Source organism: Oncorhynchus kisutch, linkage group LG4, assembly GCF_002021735.2.
Source record: "Oncorhynchus kisutch isolate 150728-3 linkage group LG4, Okis_V2, whole genome shotgun sequence".
NCBI lineage: Eukaryota > Metazoa > Chordata > Actinopteri > Salmoniformes > Salmonidae > Oncorhynchus > Oncorhynchus kisutch.
In genome coordinates, this window is record NC_034177.2 from 33613426 (window position 1) to 33632188 (window position 18763).

Sequence of the window (18763 nt, forward strand, 5' to 3'; positions counted from 1 at the left end):
TGCCCCAAACATAACGCTTTGTATTCTGGACAAAAAGTTATTTTGTTTTGCCAAATTTATTGCAGTTGTACTTTTGTGCCTTATTGCAAGCAGGATGCATGTTTTGGAATAGTTTTATTAAAATGAAATCAAATATATTTATATAGCCCTTCTTACATCAGCTTATATCTTAAAGGTGCTGTACAGACACCCAGCCTAAAGCCCACAACAGCAAGCAATGCAGGTGTAGAAGCACGGCGGCTAGGAAAAACTCCATAGAAAGGCCAAAACATAGGAAGAAACCTTGAGCGGAACCAGGCAATGAGGGGTCGCCAGTCCTCTTCTCTCTTCTGGCTGTGCCGGGTAGAGATTATAACAGAACATGGCCAAGATGTTCAAATGTTCATAAATGACCAGCATGGTCAAATAATAATAATCACAGTAGTTGTCGAGGGTGCAACAAGTCAGCACCTCACGAGTAAATGTCAGTTGGCTTTTCATAGCAGATCATTCAGAGTATCTCTACCGCTCCTGCTGTCTCTAGAGAGTTGAAAACAGCAGGTCTGGGACAGGTAGCACGTCCGGTGAACAGGTCAGGTTTCCATAGCCGCAGGCAGAACAGTTGAAACTGGAGCAGCAGCACGGCCAGGTGGACTAGGGACAGCAAGGAGTCATCATGCCAGGTAGTCCTGAGGCATGGTCCTAGGGCTTAGGTCCTCCGAGAGAGAGAAAGAAAGAGAGAATTAGCATACTTAAATTCACACAGGACACAGGATAAGACGGGAGAAGTACTCCAGATATAACAGATTGTGCCGGGGGGCTAGGGCCAATCTTCTGCAGCATAAATACTGGAGGCTGAGACAGGAGGGGTCAGGAGACACTGTGGCCCCATCCGATGACACCCCCAGACAGGGCCAAACAGGCAGGATATAACCCCACCCACTTTTCCAAAGCACAGCCCCCACACCACTAGAGGGATATCTTATTAAACCACCAACTTACCATCCTGAGACAAGGCCGAGTATAGCCCACAAAGATCTCCGCCACGGCACATCCCAAGGGGGGGCGCCAACCTAGACAGGAAGATCACATCAGTGACTCAACCCACTCAAATGACGCACCCCTCTTAGAGACGGCATGGAAGAGCACCAGTAAGCCAGTGACTCAGCCCCTGTAATAGGGTTAGAGGCAGAGAATCCCAGTGGAGAGAGGGGAACCGGCCAGGCAGAGACAGCAAGGGTGGTTTGTTGCTCCAGAGCCTTTCCGTTCACCTTCACACTCCTGGGCCAGACGACACTCAATCGTATGACCCACTGAAGAGATGAGTCTTCAGTAAAGACTTAAAGGTTGAGACCGAGTTTGTGTCTCTCACACGGGTAGGCAGACCATTCCATAAAAATTGAGCTCTATAGGAGAAAGCCCTGCCTCCAGCTGTTTGCTTAGAAATTCTAGGGACAATTAGGAGGCCTGCGTCTTGTGACCGTAGCGTACATGTAGGTATGTACGGCAGGACCAAATCAGAGAGATAGGTAGGAGCAAGCCCATGTAATGCTTTGTAGGTTAGCAGTAAAACCTTGATATCAGCCCTTGCCTTGACAGGAAGCCAGTGTAGGGAGGCTAGCACTGGAGTAATATGATCACATTTTTTGGTTCTAGTCAGAATTCTAGAAGCCATATTTAGCACTAACTGAAGTTAATTTAGTGCTTTATCCAGGTAGCCGGAAAGTAGAGCATTGCAGTAGTCTAACCTAGAAGTAACAAAAGCATGGATTAATTTTTCTGCATCATTTTTGGACTAAGTTTCAGATTTTTGCAATGTTACGTAGATGGAAAAAAGCTGTCCTTGAAACAATCTTGATATGTTCGTCAAAAGAGAGATCAGGGTCCAGAGTAACGCCGAGGTCCTTCACCGTTTTATTTGAGACGACTATAGAACCGTCAAGATTAATTGTCAGATTCAACAGAAGATCTCTTTGTTTCTTGGGACCTAGAACAAGCATCTCTGATTTGTCCGAGTTTAAAAGTAGAAAGTTTGCAGTAAATTTACAGTTGATTTGTCAGATGTCAAACCATTCACAGCGACAAACTGATATCTTTCCGACAGATAAGCTCTAAACCAGGCCAGAACTTGTCCATGTAGACCAATTTGGGTTTCCAATCTCTCCAAAATAATGTGGTGATCGATGGTATCAAAGCAGCACTAATTTCTAGGAGCACGAGGACAGATGCAGAGCCTCAGTCTCATGCCATTAAAAGGTCATTTACCCCCTTCACGAGTTCAGTCTCAGTGCTATGATGAGGTCTAAAACCAGACTGAAGCATTTCGTATGCATTGTTTGTCTTCAGGAAGGCAGTGAGTTGCTGTGCAACAGCTTTTTCTAACATTTTTGAGAGGAATGGAAGATAGGCCGATTATTTAAAAAAAATATTTTCTGGGTCAAGTTTTGGCTTTTTCAAGAGAGGCTTTATTACTGCCACTTTTAGTGAGTTTGGTACACATCCAGTGGATAGAGAGCCATTTATTATGTTCAACATAGGAGGGCCAAGCACAGGAAGCAGCTCTTTCAGTAGTTTAGTTGGAATAGGGTCCAGTATGCAGCTTGAAGGTTTAGAGGCCATGATGATTTTCATCATTGTGTCAAGAGATATAGTACTAAAACACTTGAGTATCTCTTGATCCTAGGTCCTGGCAGAGTTGTGCAGACTCAGGACAACTGAGCTTTGGAGGAATACGCAGATTTAAAGAGGAGGCTGTAATTTGCGTTCTAATGATCATGATCTTTTCCTCAAAGAAGTTCATGAATTTATTACTGCTGAAGTGAAAGCCATCCTATCTTGGGGAATGCTGCTTTTTAGTTAGCTTTGCGACAGTATCAAAAATACATTTCGGATTGTTCTTATTTTCCTCAATTAAATTGGAAAAATAGGATGATCGAGCAGCAGTAAGGGCTCTACGGTACTGCACGGTACTGTCTTTCCAAGCTAGTCGGAAGACTTCCAGTTTGATGTGGCTCCATTACCGTTCCAATTTTCTGGAAGCTTGCTTCAGAGCTTGAGTATTTTCTGTATACCAGGGAGCTAGTTTCTTATGACATGTTTTTAGGGGTGCAACTGCATCTAGGGTATTGCGCAAGGTTAAATTGAGTTCCTCAGTTAGGTGGTTAACTGATTTGTGTCCTCTGACGTCCTTGGGTAGGCAGAGGGAGTCTGGAAGGGCATCAAGGAATCTTTGGGTTGTCTGAGAATTTATAGCACGACTTTTGATGCTCCTTGGTTGGGGTCTGAGCAGATTATTTGTTGCGATTGCAAACGTAATAAAATGGTGGTCCGATAGTCCAGGATTATGAGGAAAAACATTAAGATCCACAACATTTATTCCATGGAACAAAACTAGGTCCATAGTATGACTGTGACAGTGAGTAGGTCCAGAGACATGTTGGACAAAACCCATTGAGTCGATGATGGCTCCGAAAGCCTTTTGGGGTGGGTCTGTGGACTTTTCCATGTAAATATTAGTCACCAAAAATGTGAATATTATCTGCTATGACTACAAGGTCCGATAGGAATTCAGGAAACTCAGTGAGGAACGTTGTATATGGCCCAGGACGCCTGTAAACAGTAGCTATAAAAAAGTGATTGAGTAGGCTGCATAGATTTCATGACTAGAAGCTCAAAAGACAAAAACGTCTGGGTTTTTGTAAATTGAAATTTGCTATCGTAAATGTTAGCAACACCTCCGCCTTTGCGGGATGCATGGGTATGGTCACTAGTGTAACCAGGAGGTGAGGCCTCATTTAACACAGTAAATTCATCAGGCTTAAGCCATGTTTCAGTCAGGCCAATCACATCAAGATTATGATTAGTTAATTGACTATAACTGCCTTTGAAGTGAGGGATCTAACATTAAGTAGCCCTATTTTGAGACGTGAGGTATCACGATCTTTCAATAATGGCAGGAATGGAGGAGGTCTTAATTCTAGTGAGATTGCTAAGGCGAACACCGCTATGTTTAGTTTTACCCAACCTAGGTCGAGGCACAGACACGGTCTCAATGGGGATAGCTGAGCTGACTACACTGACTGTGCTAGTGGCAGACTCCACTAAGCTGGCAGGCTGGCTAACAGCCTGCTGCCTGGCCTGCACCCTATTTCATTGTGGAGCTAGGGGAGTTAGAGTTCTGTCTATGTTGGTAGATAAGATAAGAGCACTCCTCGACAGGCCAGGTTTGGTCCTGTTTGTGGGTTAGTCCCAGAAAAACGGCCAATTATCTACAAATGTTATCTTTTGGGAGGGGCAGAAAACAGTTTTCAACCAGCAATTGAGTTGTGAGAGACTGCTGTAGAGCTCATCACTCCCCCTAACTGGGAGGGGGTGTTACGGTTTTCTTCCGTCGAAAGAGAGTCGGACCAAAATGCAGCGTGGTTAATACGATACATGTTTAATGACGAATAAACACGACAATACAAAAACAACAAACGGAATGTGAAAACCTATACAGCCTATTTGGTGACAACTAACACAAAGACAGGAACAATCACCCACGAAACACTCAAAGAATATGGCTGCCTAAATATGGTTCCCAATCAGAGACAACGAGAATCACCTGCCTCCAATTGAGAACCGCCTCAGGCAACCATAGACTTTGCTAGAACACCCCACTAAGCCACAATCCCAAAACCTACGAATAACCCCCATACATAAACACAACACAAAATAAACCCATGTCACACCCTGGCCTGACCAAATAAATATAGAAAACACAAAATACTAAGACCAGGGCGTGACAGGGGGCCAGAGACAATTACTCGATGCCGACACATCTTTCTAGCTGATTTACAGGCTGAAGCTATGTTGCGCTTGGTGACCTCTGACTGTTTCATCCTAAAATATCTCTATACTCTCTACACTCGCCAGTTTTAGCTTTAGCCAGCCCCATCTTCAGATTAGCCTTTACGTCGGTAGCCCTGCCTCCTGGTAAACAGTGTATGATCGCTGGAGGATTAGTTTTAAGTCTAATACTGCGGGTAATGGAGTCGCCAATGACTAGGGTTTTCAATTTGTCAGAGCTAATGGTGGGAGCCTTTGGCGTCTCAGACTCGTAACGGGAGGAGTAGAGACCAGAGAAGGCTCGGCCTCAGACTCCGACTTGCTGCTTAATGGGGAAAACCGGTTGAAAGTTTCTGTCAGCTGAATGAGAGACACCGGTTTAGCATTCCTACAGCATTTCCCTCCAGAAGGCATGAGAAAGTTGTCCGGGTGCGGGGACCGTGCGAGGGGATTTATACTAACGTTACTATCTGTACTTACTGGTGGCACAGACGCTGTTTCATCCTTTCCTACACTGAAATTACCCTTGCCTAACGATTGCGTCTGAAGCTGGGCTTGCTGCACAGCTACCCTCACCGTAAGGCAATTGTTCTCCTGCATATTATGAGTACAGCGACTGCAATTAGAAGGCATCATGTTAATGTTACTACTTAGCTTCGGCTGTTGGAAGTCCTGACCAACAATGTCCAGATAAAGCGTCCAGAGTGAAAAAGTTTAATGAAAAAAAGTTGAGTGAGGGGAAAACTAAACTAAACTAAAAATATAAACGGTAATTAAAAAGTAAAAACCGTAAAGTTGTCAGGTAGCAAAGTAACGTTGGCAACAAAACGCACAGCAACCTGTACAGGCTTCCTTTTCACTCTGTCACTAGGTTAGTATTGTGAAGTAACTACAATGTTGTTGATCTAATTTATGGATTTCACATGACTGGGAATACAGATATGCATCTGTTGGTCACAGACACCTAAAAAAAAAAATCTGTACCTGGTGTGGCCATAATTTGCCAAATACAGTGCTACACATCTCCTTTACATAGAGTTGATCAGGCTGTTGATTGTGGCCTGTGGAATGTTGTCCCACTCCTCTGCAATGGCTGTGCAAAGTTGATGGATATTAGCGGAAACTGGAACAAGCGGTTTTACACATATGTCCAGACCATCCCAAACATGCTCAATGGGTGACATGGGTCTGGTGAGTATGCAGGCTTTGGAAGAACTGGGACATTTTCAGCTTCTAGGAATTGTGTACAGATCCTTGCGACATGAGGCAGTGCATTATCATGCTGAAACATGAGGTGATGGCGGCAGATGAATGGCACGACAATGGGCCTCAGGATCTCGTCACGGTATCCCTGTGCATTCAAACTGCCATAGATAAAATACAATTGTGTTTGTTGGCCGTAGCTTATGCCTGCCCATACCATAACCCCACCATGGGGCAAACCACTCGCCCACTCGACGCCATCTGCCATCTGCCCAGTACAGTTGAAACCGGGATTCATCCGTGAAGAGCACACTTCTCCAGCATGCCAGTGGCCATCGAAGGTGAGCATTTGCCCACTGAAGTTGTTTACGTCGCCAAACTGCAATCAGGTCAAGACCCTGGTGAGGATGACGAGCACGCAGATGAGTTTCCCTTAGACAGTTTCTAACAGTTTTGTTGAAATTCTTTGGTTGTGCAAACCCTCAGTTTTATCAGCTGTCCAGGTGGCTCATCTCACTCCATCCCGCAAGGGAAGAAGCCAGATGTGGAAGTCCTGTTCTGGCGTGGTTATTTTGGCAAAGGAGAAATGCTCAATAACAGCGACGTAAACAAATGTGTGCACAACATTTGAGAAAATTAAGATTTCTGTGCGTATGGAACAATTCTGGGATCTTTTATTTCAGCTCATGAAACATGGGACTAACACTTTACATGTTGTGTTTATATTTGTGTTCAGTATACTGTAGATAGATATGTTACCTATACTGAGAAGGTGTATAGATGGAGTAACTATGGATTGATTGACAGTCTTCATATAGAGGTTCTCTATCACAGCCTGGCCTGGACTCCTCCCACCAGAGTGAGGCTGAAACAGAACAGAGTGTGAGTGTGACTAAGCCATAGACTAACAATTAATGGATGTAGGATAGTGTTAAGATAATTATGTTCTCAATGTTCATAAACCAATTCAATCAAAAAACTCAAGTCTGCTAAATCAGAATTTGTAAGATACTGATTGAAATTAAAACAGACAGAGGCCCAGTCTACAATTGTCAAATGTTTATTCACGGGAATGTTCTAAAGTCAAGAATACAAAACAATTCATTTTATACTGGCTTCTCACGCATACACACTCACACAACCATACGCACACACATTCACACTAACATTAGCACACAATGTCCTGCTACGCACACACCTTCACACTAACAGAAGGTATCCTACGCACATACTGTCTCACTACCCAGTCGTCAGAGATTAGGGAGACCTTGAGACGTACTCCCCGTTCTCTCCCAAATCTCTAGTCAGGTCGGCGCCGAATTTTGCTCAGACAGTCTGTCTTTAAAATACCATGAAGACATAAACATTAGCTATATTGTTTTACCCTAATTCTGACTAGAACTACACATTTATTGATTATAATTGTATACATTCTAATCAATTCCATACAATTATATGGTTTCAGGGTGGAATATTCTAATCATTCAATTAACAGATAAATCCCATTAACAATCCTCCCTTAATGTCTAAATAATACACACTGAACACATCAATTGTATACAAGAATAATCCAGACCAATACATTGCTTATTAAGTCCAACGGTTTCTTCCCTCTCTGGGTGGGGAGACCTCCTTCCCTGTTATCAGATTCACAGTGGTCATAGGTTGTCTGCCACAGTTCCTTGTCTGCTATGATTCAAACACATTTCCATATGTTATACAGTGACAGGGTGAAATACTGTTAATTATTGCCTAAACATTAACTACAAAAAATTACACATCTATTTGTATTAATATTGTCAATGTCACTCAAAATCAACCTCACAAAACCAATATATGTATTTTCATTCCTTATTCATCAATGACTGTTATAGGCCTACATTAGGTATCCTAACACTTCCTGTTTGCTCCATTGGCTCCTCGTAGTTAAAAGAAACAGAACCATCTCCTAGGCCTGGAGGCCTGTATTTGTCATCCCACTGGCCGGAGCTCAGAATCGGTCCGTACCTCACAATCTGTTGCGTCATTGACCTCTCCAGAGTCCTGGTAACCAAACCTCTCATACACGGAATCAAACAACCTCCACACAGAACCAAAACACTCATACAGGTGAAAGTTGCCACCACACAGTGATTATGACATTTTTCCATTTCCCAAACACACTATCAAACCAATTTGTTAGAGCATTATATACCCCAGAGTTCTCTGCCAATTCGTGAGCTAATGTGGTTAAACCAGCCAGGGCCTTGGTCACTGATCCGTCTGGAGCTGTGTTATCGGGGATGAAAGTACAACATTCTGCTCCGAACCTCATACACCCACCACCATTTCAGCCAGTAACATATCCAAGGCTATTCTATTCTACCATACCATCAAACTAGTTGCAGCTGTTACCACCAGAAGATGCTTGATTCCAATCCAGAACTCATCAGGTACCCCCCTTGGAACCCCCATGCTATCAATGTAAACTCTATTGTCAAAAGATCCTGACGGAGCACTCCTTCTTTCTCTTCTGCCTGGCCCTAGGTCTTTGCGTTTGATAAGGGTGAAGGGCATGCCTAACTGCACTGCACTGTTCCAATTTGTAGGCAGGTGGGGCCACAGCTTCATACCTCCACACAACCACCAGACATCCGCTCTAGGACTTTTTATCTTACTAAAGTCCTCGGAACTCAACCACCCAGTTAGGGTGGTCCCTCATTGTCTTGTCAGTTGTAACGTTCTCTGTCAAATCATATCAAATCAAATGTATTTATATAGCCCTTCGTACATCAGCTGATATCTCAAAGTGCTGTACAGAAACCCAGCCTAAAACCCCAAACAGCAAGCAATGCAGGTGTAGAAGCACAGTGGCTAGGAAAAACTCCCTAGAAAGGCCAATACCTAGGAAGAAACCTAGAGAGGAACCAGGCTATGTGGGGTGGCCAGTCCTCTTCTGGCTGTGCCGGGTGGAGATTATAACAGAACATGGCCAAGATGTTCAAATGTTCATAAATGACCAGCATGGTCGAATAATAATAAGGCAGAACAGTTGAAACTGGAGCAGCAGCACAGTCAGGTGGAAGTTGAAACTGGAGCAGCAGCATGGCCATCCTATTGCATGTTCTTACTTCCCCTACGTCCCATCCGTGTGTGATGTATCGAGCCATACAATAATAATGTCCTCCTGTAACTGTGAAAGGGGGAAGTCTGGATGTAATGGGCACATGGGGATACAGATAATGCAGATCAATGCAACTGTCATTGTCAGGCTTCCCTACCCTCATGAACAGCTTTACCATACAGGCCATTACCCTGGGTGCATCAATTCCATCAAATGGAAAGGGAATGGTTGTCAACTGAGGTTTTGCTGTGGCGCAGGCATAACATTCTTCTTTCGCTACTGATCTGGCTGTATACTGAATCCATTCTAACCATAGGTTAGAATCCTCATAACCAGTTTCCACCTCAATCACTTCCTTAAGATCTTTCGTCTGAACTATCCACACCGACCCTTGGCTCTGGACGACTCCACGGTCAGTATCTGTTTTGTCAGGGGCTCTGCTTGTATTCTGGCTGACTATAGAGCTATCACCTGCCCTAACCTCTTCTACCCGGAATGGCACTAGGGTATCAACCGAAGCCTGATCAAATCCAACATACCATAACCCGAGATCCTCTTCCTTTACATTTTTTTATGGTAATTCGTACCTTTACGCAATATTTCCCTTGCTCCCGATTACAGTCAAAAACCCTCACCTTCACTATACTCCACCTTCTTCCATACTGGGTATGTGGATTTTTATAGCCCTCTCTCTGTGTGAGCTATGACCTGTTTCCATGAACTACACAGGGACCTGCACAGATATCTTCCATAATGGCTCATAGTCCTAGACTGCCACAGGGTCAGAGACCCTATTTGGTCTACATAGAACTCAACTGAGACATCCTTCCTGATCTCCACTCTCACTTCCTGTTTACCCAGATCAAGTGATCTCTTATACTTGGTTAATACAAAATCCTCACCATCTACACTATGGGTCAAGTTACCACCTTCTGCATTCTCGGATGGATCATGGTGTATTAGGAAGATGGCTCCCACAATAAGACAGCTCAGACCAATCAGCACTCCTGTAAAGCCCCACCCTTTTCCGGAGAACATATCCTCAGTTAGAGGCCAGCCCACACTTTCACTTCTAGGATCGCACACAGGGAGGATAGGGCGGGGTCAGGGAATCTTCGTTGGAGAGGTAACTCCCAAACCCTATTGGTATTCGGTTCTTCTCCTAACTCTGTGATTGTTTGACAGTGTCAGTGTGTCTTACTCTCTCGCAATGTGTGATATGAACCCCGGTAGCTCTTTCAGCTATTCTCACCGCGAAGGCTGTCACCAGGAGTACTTGGTATGGCCCCACCCAACGGGGCTGCTTCCCATCTATTCTCCTCAGGGACTGGATTGAGTGAATCACCTTCTCCTGTAATTCACCTGTAGAGCATAAAATCTTGGACATATGGGTTTGGTTAACAAACAGTCTTCTCATGTGGTTTGCTAGTATATCTTCAACTTCTATTTGTACTTGTTCTGGTCCCTAACTCTGGCCTTCTATTTGTGCTACCTGATTAGCTAAACTGTCATCCATTATTTAAAGAAATCGATCCTAGTAAACCAACTCTAGGGATAATATCTTGATCTAATATTCCAGTTACCATAATCGTGTCCGACAAATAAGTTGGGAACACTATATAATTTTTTATTTATTTGTTTATTATACATTGCCGCATATCTAAACAATGACTTTAGGTAAGATTAGTAAATTATCCTTATGTCTGACATTACCTTTCATTCTCTACATGTCCAATTCCCCCTGGGGGCGTTCGTTCATGTCTATCCTGTAACAATTCTCTGTCATGTGTCTTATCCACTTTAAGATTTATCTGTGCTGCTTTCACAGGCACTAGTCAACGCTACTATTTCGGCCTGTTGTGCCGAATAATTTCTAGGCAATGGTTCAGTGTCAGGTCCCTTTTGTCTCCACTCAGTAACAGCCCCCCCCCCCCCCCCCCCCTCCTTTCTACTCCCAAACCATCAAGGTCTCAGCAGTGCGGGGAGGGCTTCTCCGTCTGCCCTTCCTCCTATCTGTCTGTTGCTCTTTCTCATAACAATCACTATCAAATATGGGGTGTTTCCAAATATTGACTAAATGTCTCACTGTCTGAACTCAGGTGATATTTCTAAAAATCCATGTCTATGGTGGCCATCTCTAAAGTAATTACATAGGTTGATTAAGGTTATCTCGATGTTCTCAATAATCCTGAATCACCACAGATGTCATATATCCCTGTCCTGTTGGCCTGGATTAGGTTCTAAATACTTAACATAAGTCTACCATTAGTCCAAGGCTATGCCATTGCTTTCTTCTCATTAGTTCAACTCACAACTATGTCAAAGAACTATAAACTCGTTCATAATTATCAATTACTCAATTTACCTTAAAATCAATATCACAAATTACCTTAAATTCATTATCCAAATGGCCCTCCCATGAGGCTGATCAGACCACAAAGGAAAGCCAGGATAGAGGTCAAAGGTCATACCACCCTTTTATAGTTGTGTTTCATACTATATTATACAAATCAAAGAAAAACCATCAACCATTTTCTACATTTTGTATCCCAGGTTGCCAGAACATTCCCTTTACCTAAAGAGTTCACGTGTTTAATTAAAACTCAGAAAATAAAACTTCCAGTGTGTGCACCCCTTTAAGATTTTGTCTATAGGACAAATGGAAATCTCCTCAAACCCTAAGGCTAAAAACAAACAAAACATATCCAAGCCTTTTCAATTTTGGTAGAAACATGCCTCTATCTCACTCGCTCCCTTCAAGATTATAGCCCCGGAAAACATTTCCAAAGAGAGACAATGAAGCCTCCTTTTCCCAGGAAAACCACTTTGTCAGCATTCTAATTCCATTGTACTCCCACCAATCATTAGTTTTACATTTTCTCAATGTTTATATGTAATTAATTGAGCATGCGCTACCCTTGGATACAATTCTTTACTTTAAATCTATGAAATTCCTACTACCTGACTAGTTTAGCCAAAGCTTGCTTTGCAACATTAAAACTAATTCGGTCTGTCTGCAAATCGTCTCTCAAAATGCTTGATAGGAATACCCTGCCATTAGACACCCACAACTGTGATTAATGTGCACTGTCCCTTTAAAATAAAATTAACTCAACCTGCAATCCACTTTACTGACCTTACATTGTTCCACGTAATGGAAACAGATTATAATGTTTAGAATACATTAACTTCCTGTTCAAATTCACTGGTGTTACCTAAACAATAAAACCAAAAATCAATAAACGGGAACTATCACAAAACTTTTACGATTCAACTATTCAGACCTGAATCCCTTACAGCCAAATATAGCCTAGCGCGCACCACCAATCAGTGATGCCCACCTAGCAATTTTGTTGCTAGATTTAGCATCTTTTCAGAATACCATGACAAATGTAGCTACTTTTAAAAATGTATTTGGAACTTTTAGCAACTTTTGAAAAGTGACTAAAAGCTATAATGCACGCATTTTCCCTCTAAATGACACAAACAATTTTCTCTGTCACACCCTCAGTCACAACATCATTGCCTGGCTGCAAAAGTGCATTATGAGCGACGTCAGCAGCAGGCGCTCAGCCCGTGCCCAGGCAGCAGCAATTTCAACGAATTGCAAATCATTGTTGGCTGACTGCAGCAGCAGTAGAACGGGTTCGACAAGCCAAACCCAATGAATACTGTTGGTCACAAATGTTTGATCTTGAACATAACTTACAACATCTCTCAATCAAAATTGTACTGCCAGAAGTACAGAAAAGAGTGGGAGTCTGTACCTGAACAAATGTCAAATCAATTTGAGTAACGTCTTTTAGCAACAAATCAACCTGCCTCCAGCAACTTACCCTAAAAATGAGTTGGCAACACTGCAACAAACTCTCTTATTCCTGCCTGGCAAAAATATACCCCCTACTCAAACTGAGTTCTGCTTTAATTCTACCGTAAGAGTAAAACCAAACTTTCCAACTTTCTCTACTCCAAAATGTAAAACGTATGTCAGTCAATCTATAAGAATAAAAACATTTAGATGGGCACAACTCTATCGTAATTATCTCTCCGTTATTATTTAGAATTCATTCGATTTAGGTAACTGACTCTTCTATGATTCAGCATTTTAAATACGACTCCATTCTCAATACGTTATTCCAGCGGACCATTTAGGCAATACTTATTTTCCATCATAATTTGCAAATAAATTCATTAAAAAACCTACAATGTGATTTTCTGGATTTTTTTTCTTCTCATTTTGTCTGTCATAGTTGAAGTGTACCTATGATGAAAATTACAGGCCTCTCTCATCTTTTTAAGTGGGAGAACTTGCACAATTGGTGGCTGACTAAATACTTTTTTGCCCCACTGTGTGTGTGTGTATATATATATATATATATATATATATATATATATATATAGCTGGCTGTGCCACTAGAGATTCTTGGTTCGATTCCAGGCTCTGTCGCGACCGGGAGACCCATGGAGCGGTGCACAATTGGCCCAGCATTGTCCGGGTTAGGGGAGGCTTTGGCCAGCAGGGATGTCCTTGTCCCATCGCACACTTACAACTCCTGTGGCGGGCCAGGCGCAGTGCTCGCTGACACGGTCGCCAGGTGCACGCTGTTTCCTCCAACACATTGGTCCGGCTGGCTTCCAGGTTAAATGAGTATTGTGTCAAGAAGCAGTGTGGCTTGGTTGGGTTGTGTTTCGGAAGTCGCACGGCTCTCGAACTTCGCCTCTCCTGAGTCCGCATGGGAGTTGCAGCAATGAGACAAGACCAATTGGATACCACAAAATTGGGGAGAAAAAGGGGTAAAAGTTAAATAAAAATAAAAATAAATAAAAGGGCCCGGGACTTACAACGTAATACCTAATAATTTGAAGGAAAAGGTGAGTGTGATGGTGTTTACCTGTTCGGGGGATATAGTGAAGCATGTATCGTAGTAGGGGCAGGAGTGTGTTTCTGTGGCCAGGCTGAGCAGCTGTTCTCTGTCTCGTACCGCCCCAACACTGCACACTACATATGGAAAAACCACCTTAGACACACCCCTCCTCCTCTTACAACCCTCCACTTCCTTCGGACGCTGGTCTGAGAGAGAGCGAGCTTACGAGAGAGAGCAAGCATACGAGAGAGAGAGAGAGAGTGAGTGTACGAGAGAGTGAGAGCGAGCGTACGAGAGTGAGAGCGAGCGTACGAGAGTGAGAGAGAGGGGACATTTTGAGAAAAGAGAGCAATGTGCCAGGCCTCCAGTTTTTTAAACTGATAGTTTCCTTCAATTACAAATGTATATCCCGTTCCAGTTTTTGTAAATTACTTCCCTCACTGAAATACTGAATAACCATATTTTGTTGAGTCAGCATTGCCATAGGCTATACTCAATTGTGGTCTAATAATTGAGTTGCCCTGACTTGTTCTCTGTCTTTGATTCGTTATAGTTCTTGTACTCCTCTGTACTCCTCCTCGTTATCGTTCTTAAGCTCCTCCTCTGAAGGGTCCTTTAGATCCTCCCCATGGGGGGCCCATACTGAGCTGTAGCAGCTTCACCGCCTTATCATCCGTATAGCTCTATACACACAAGCACACAAAAAATCAAGCTTTTACTGTATACAGCTATACTCTACTGTGTATTAGAATGTAATACTCTACCTTTATCTTCAGAGAGAATTAAAGCTGAGAGTTGTTTCAGATCATTTCCAGGCTTCCTCCCTCTTCTTCCTCCGCAGCTCTTCATTCTGACACACAGACACACACACAATGTGATGCTGACAATCGGCAAACAAGTAAGTCATATCGACACCGAGCTACCTCCAAGACCCCCCAACTACTCCACTACCTTCAGTTTAGACACCAGGTCCCGCTTTGCCTTTTTCTGCACAAAGTCAGTGATCCAGTTAGGCTCATCAGAGGAGGATTGGGGGATGGAGAGAGATCTACCTCTGTGCCCCTGCAGGCAGTCTGTCTGCCTCCTGTCTCTTCTTCAGCGCATGATCCCTCAGCCAGCTCAGAGCTCCACATATCAGACACAGTGATTTGTTTTGGAACACACACACAGACAGACAGAATCACATGCACATTAATACACAGAAATTAACACACACAAACACTGTTCCAGTAAGGCTCTCAAAGATGACGACTTTGCCGTGCTCCAGTGCAGTGTACAGGGCCTGCATGAACTGCTCCTGGATGGGGTATGGCTGGTAGGGGAAATGGAGAGCACCAGCCTCCTCCATAACTGATAATAATGCTCCTGCTGCCTCAGGTATACAACAGTTGTAATTATCAGTACTGTAAAAACTTTTTAGAAAGGGAAATGCACATCTAGTATAGGTTGCCTGACAATTAGACTGTGATACCTCTGGTTCACAGTCTGAGATTAATGCCATACATTTCTTTGGAAAATGTCCACTTACAAGCCAGAATGTTGAATAAAAGTATTTTAACATACTTTACTGATTGTCCGTGTGGTTGGTCCTTTTGGCAGTAGGAATGTGAGATAATATATCCAAAAGAAAGTACCATTAAATAAACTTTTCAAAGCGCTGGTAGTGAATTTAGATTTCTGTCACCTGATGCAAAGATAACAGCCAACTTTAAAATATATATATATTCTTCTGTATTATGGCGGGCCGCAACAAATAGTATAGGTGCATGATGCCTACTATTCTGTAGTATGAAATAAAAAATGTGTCATTTAGCAGACCCTCTTATCCAGAGAGACTTACAGTTAGTGCATTCATCTTAAGATAGCTAGTTGGGGCAACCACATATCACAGTTATAGCTACTTTATTGAGGAAAAATGTACTTACTATTAGCCAAGTCAGAGCTGTAAGGGGGGGGGGGAAGTACCATGTGAGTGTTAGTTCACAAAATTATTTTTTATTTGGGGAGGTGGTGCGAGGGGGGGGTGCTGTGGGAATATTTAATATACACTATACAGTATATACAAAAGTATGTGAACACCCCTTCAAATTAGTGGATTTGGCTATTGCAGTCACACCCGTTGTTGACAGGTGTATAAAATCGAGCACACAGCCATGCAATCTCCATAGACAAATATTGGCAGTAGAATGGCCTTACTGAAGAGCTCAGGAACATTCAACGTGGCACCATCATAGGATGCCACATTTCGAACAAGTCAATATGTCAAATGTCTGCCATGCTAGAGCTGCCCCGCTCAACTGCAAGTGCTGTTATTGTGAATTGGAAACATCTGGAAACAACAATGGCTCAGTAGCGAAGTGGTAGGCCACACAAGCTCATAGAAAGGAACCGCCGATGCTGAAGCACGTAGCGCATAAAAATGGTCTGTCCTAGGTTACAACTGTCCCTACCGAATTCCAAACTGCCTCTGGAAGCAACATCAGAACATGAACTGTTCGTCAGGAACTTCATGAAATGGGTTTCCATGGCCGAGCAGCCACACACAAGCCCAAGATCACCATGTGCAATGCCAAGCATCAGCTGGAGTGGTGTAACGCTGGCCTCCATTGGACTCTGGAGCAGTGGAAACGCGTTCTCTGGAGTGATGAGTCACGCTTCACCATCTGCCTGAATGCATAGTGCCAACTGGCAGATGTTGGGAAGTTGAAGTCGCCAAGCTTACCAAGGTGTCAAGCTCATTGAGGAACTCTCTAAGGACACCTGGTGGGCAGATGACAACAATGTTAAGCTTGAGTGGACAAGTGACAGTGACAGCATGGAATTCAAATGAGGAGATGGACAGGTGAGAGAGGGAGAAAAGAGAAAATCTCCACTTTGGAGAAATGAGAGGAGTGCCACCACCAGATGCTCTCGGACCATGAGAAAAAACATAGTCAGATGAAGAAAAAAAACATAGTCAGATGGAGTAGCAGTGTTCTCTGGGGTGATCCATGTCTCCGTTAGGGCAAAAAAGTCAAGGGACTGAAGGGCAGCATAGGCTGAGATTAACTCTGCATTCTTGACTGCAGATCGGCAGTTCCAAACGCTGCCAGAGACCAGGAATTCCACATAGGTTGTGTGCGACGAGAGTCTTAGTTTTGTGACGGGAACACTGCCGCTGAGAAAACAGGAGCACACCTCCCGGTAATAAATTGCTGATTGCCTTGGAGAGGAATTCATTACACTTCGTAAAAAGTTGCCCAACCAACTAACCCTGCACCCATTAATATCTCACCACAATTCCACTACTTTGGCCCTATCAGATCCTACTACACGCCAGCAGCCTGGGAGGACGGGACACTATCATTCAAAACATTGTGTAAGTCTTCTGCAGTAAAATCTTGTACACCCAAGTACTTCTCTGCAGCTGCCACCACATATATCCTCTGAATTGTGTTCCATCCCTGCGGTACAATTGACAACCACTGCCATGAACGCCCCCCCCTACTGAAGCACATGTTATTCCTATCACTCTCTATTGGCCTCAGCCTACTCATTGGGATCTTCTTAGGGTCCCTCACCCTGAACCCATCTTCCTCTACTACTCTCTTCACTGCCTCAGCATACGACACCTTCTGCACTACTCAATCTGCCATTCTCACACCGGACACCTCTGATCTCCAGCACCATGGAATTTTTGGTTTTTGTGCTTTTCTAAAAATCTATTTCTGTGCTCTATTCATGTGCTTTACTAATAACTGTTTTCTGTGTTCATGCAAGTGACTAACTAAGCATATCCTCACTATCAGCATCTGCAATTTGGCAGTACGCCCAGACCCTTGTTTTGAGAATGAAAGATATCTCAGTGTCAAGGTCTCAGCAAGGAAAAGGCCTTGTGAGGTGTTGGTCTGTCATATACATGACCCAGTATTTGTTTGTCACATGAATTAAGCAAACATTAATGATGAATGAATTATGAATAATCTAAATCATGCAAATATAATTTGTCTATATATAAGCAATCTAATGGGACTGCCCCGTTAGAGCTCCTGACAGACGTTCACTATGGTTTATCAAGTTTGTTGGAACTTCTCCAGTTAACTGATAATAAACAATGATCCATTTAAGATTGACTTTAAGTGTCCCTGTGTGCATTTTTTAAATAATCAATTCAAGGAGATACATGTGGTGTATTAGAAGCAATTATTGGTACCAGTATTGTCTTAGAAACATGCCTGCAGTACTGCGGTCGGCCTTAAACTTTAGTGTCTTCAAAGAAAGGGGGCAGTCATTCTCCCCTGGTCTTGACAAAGTGATCCACTCGAACGTGCTCAATTTTCCCTTCCCTGTTCACCCACCCTGACTATATATTTTTTTGCCAGTGATAGATGTCTCTTTCTCTGTCATCTATGCTCAGACCTCATGCGTGTTCAAGACTACTCTGAGTTAAAAAGAGCATAGAGCCTCCTATTGGTTGATTCTGATCGTTTCCAAACGTCATCTTTCTACAACTAGTTTCCTAGTCGGACATTTCCGAGTTCTAAATTATCATGAACGCAGCGCTGGGCTGACTGTATTATTTAAGAGAGAGTTTATTCATGACAAGTCGAAAAGTCCGAGTTAAAATTAAAACAAGTTATTTGCGTAGAGCTTCATATTAGTTGATTCTGACCATTTCCAATTGGGAAACTCGGGCCTCATCTTTCTACAATGTGTTTACAAGTCGAAATGTTACGTTTCCGAGTTGTCCTGAATCCGCCAGCTTTCCCCCAAATAAAACATTGTTTAAAAAAGATCCCAATACATG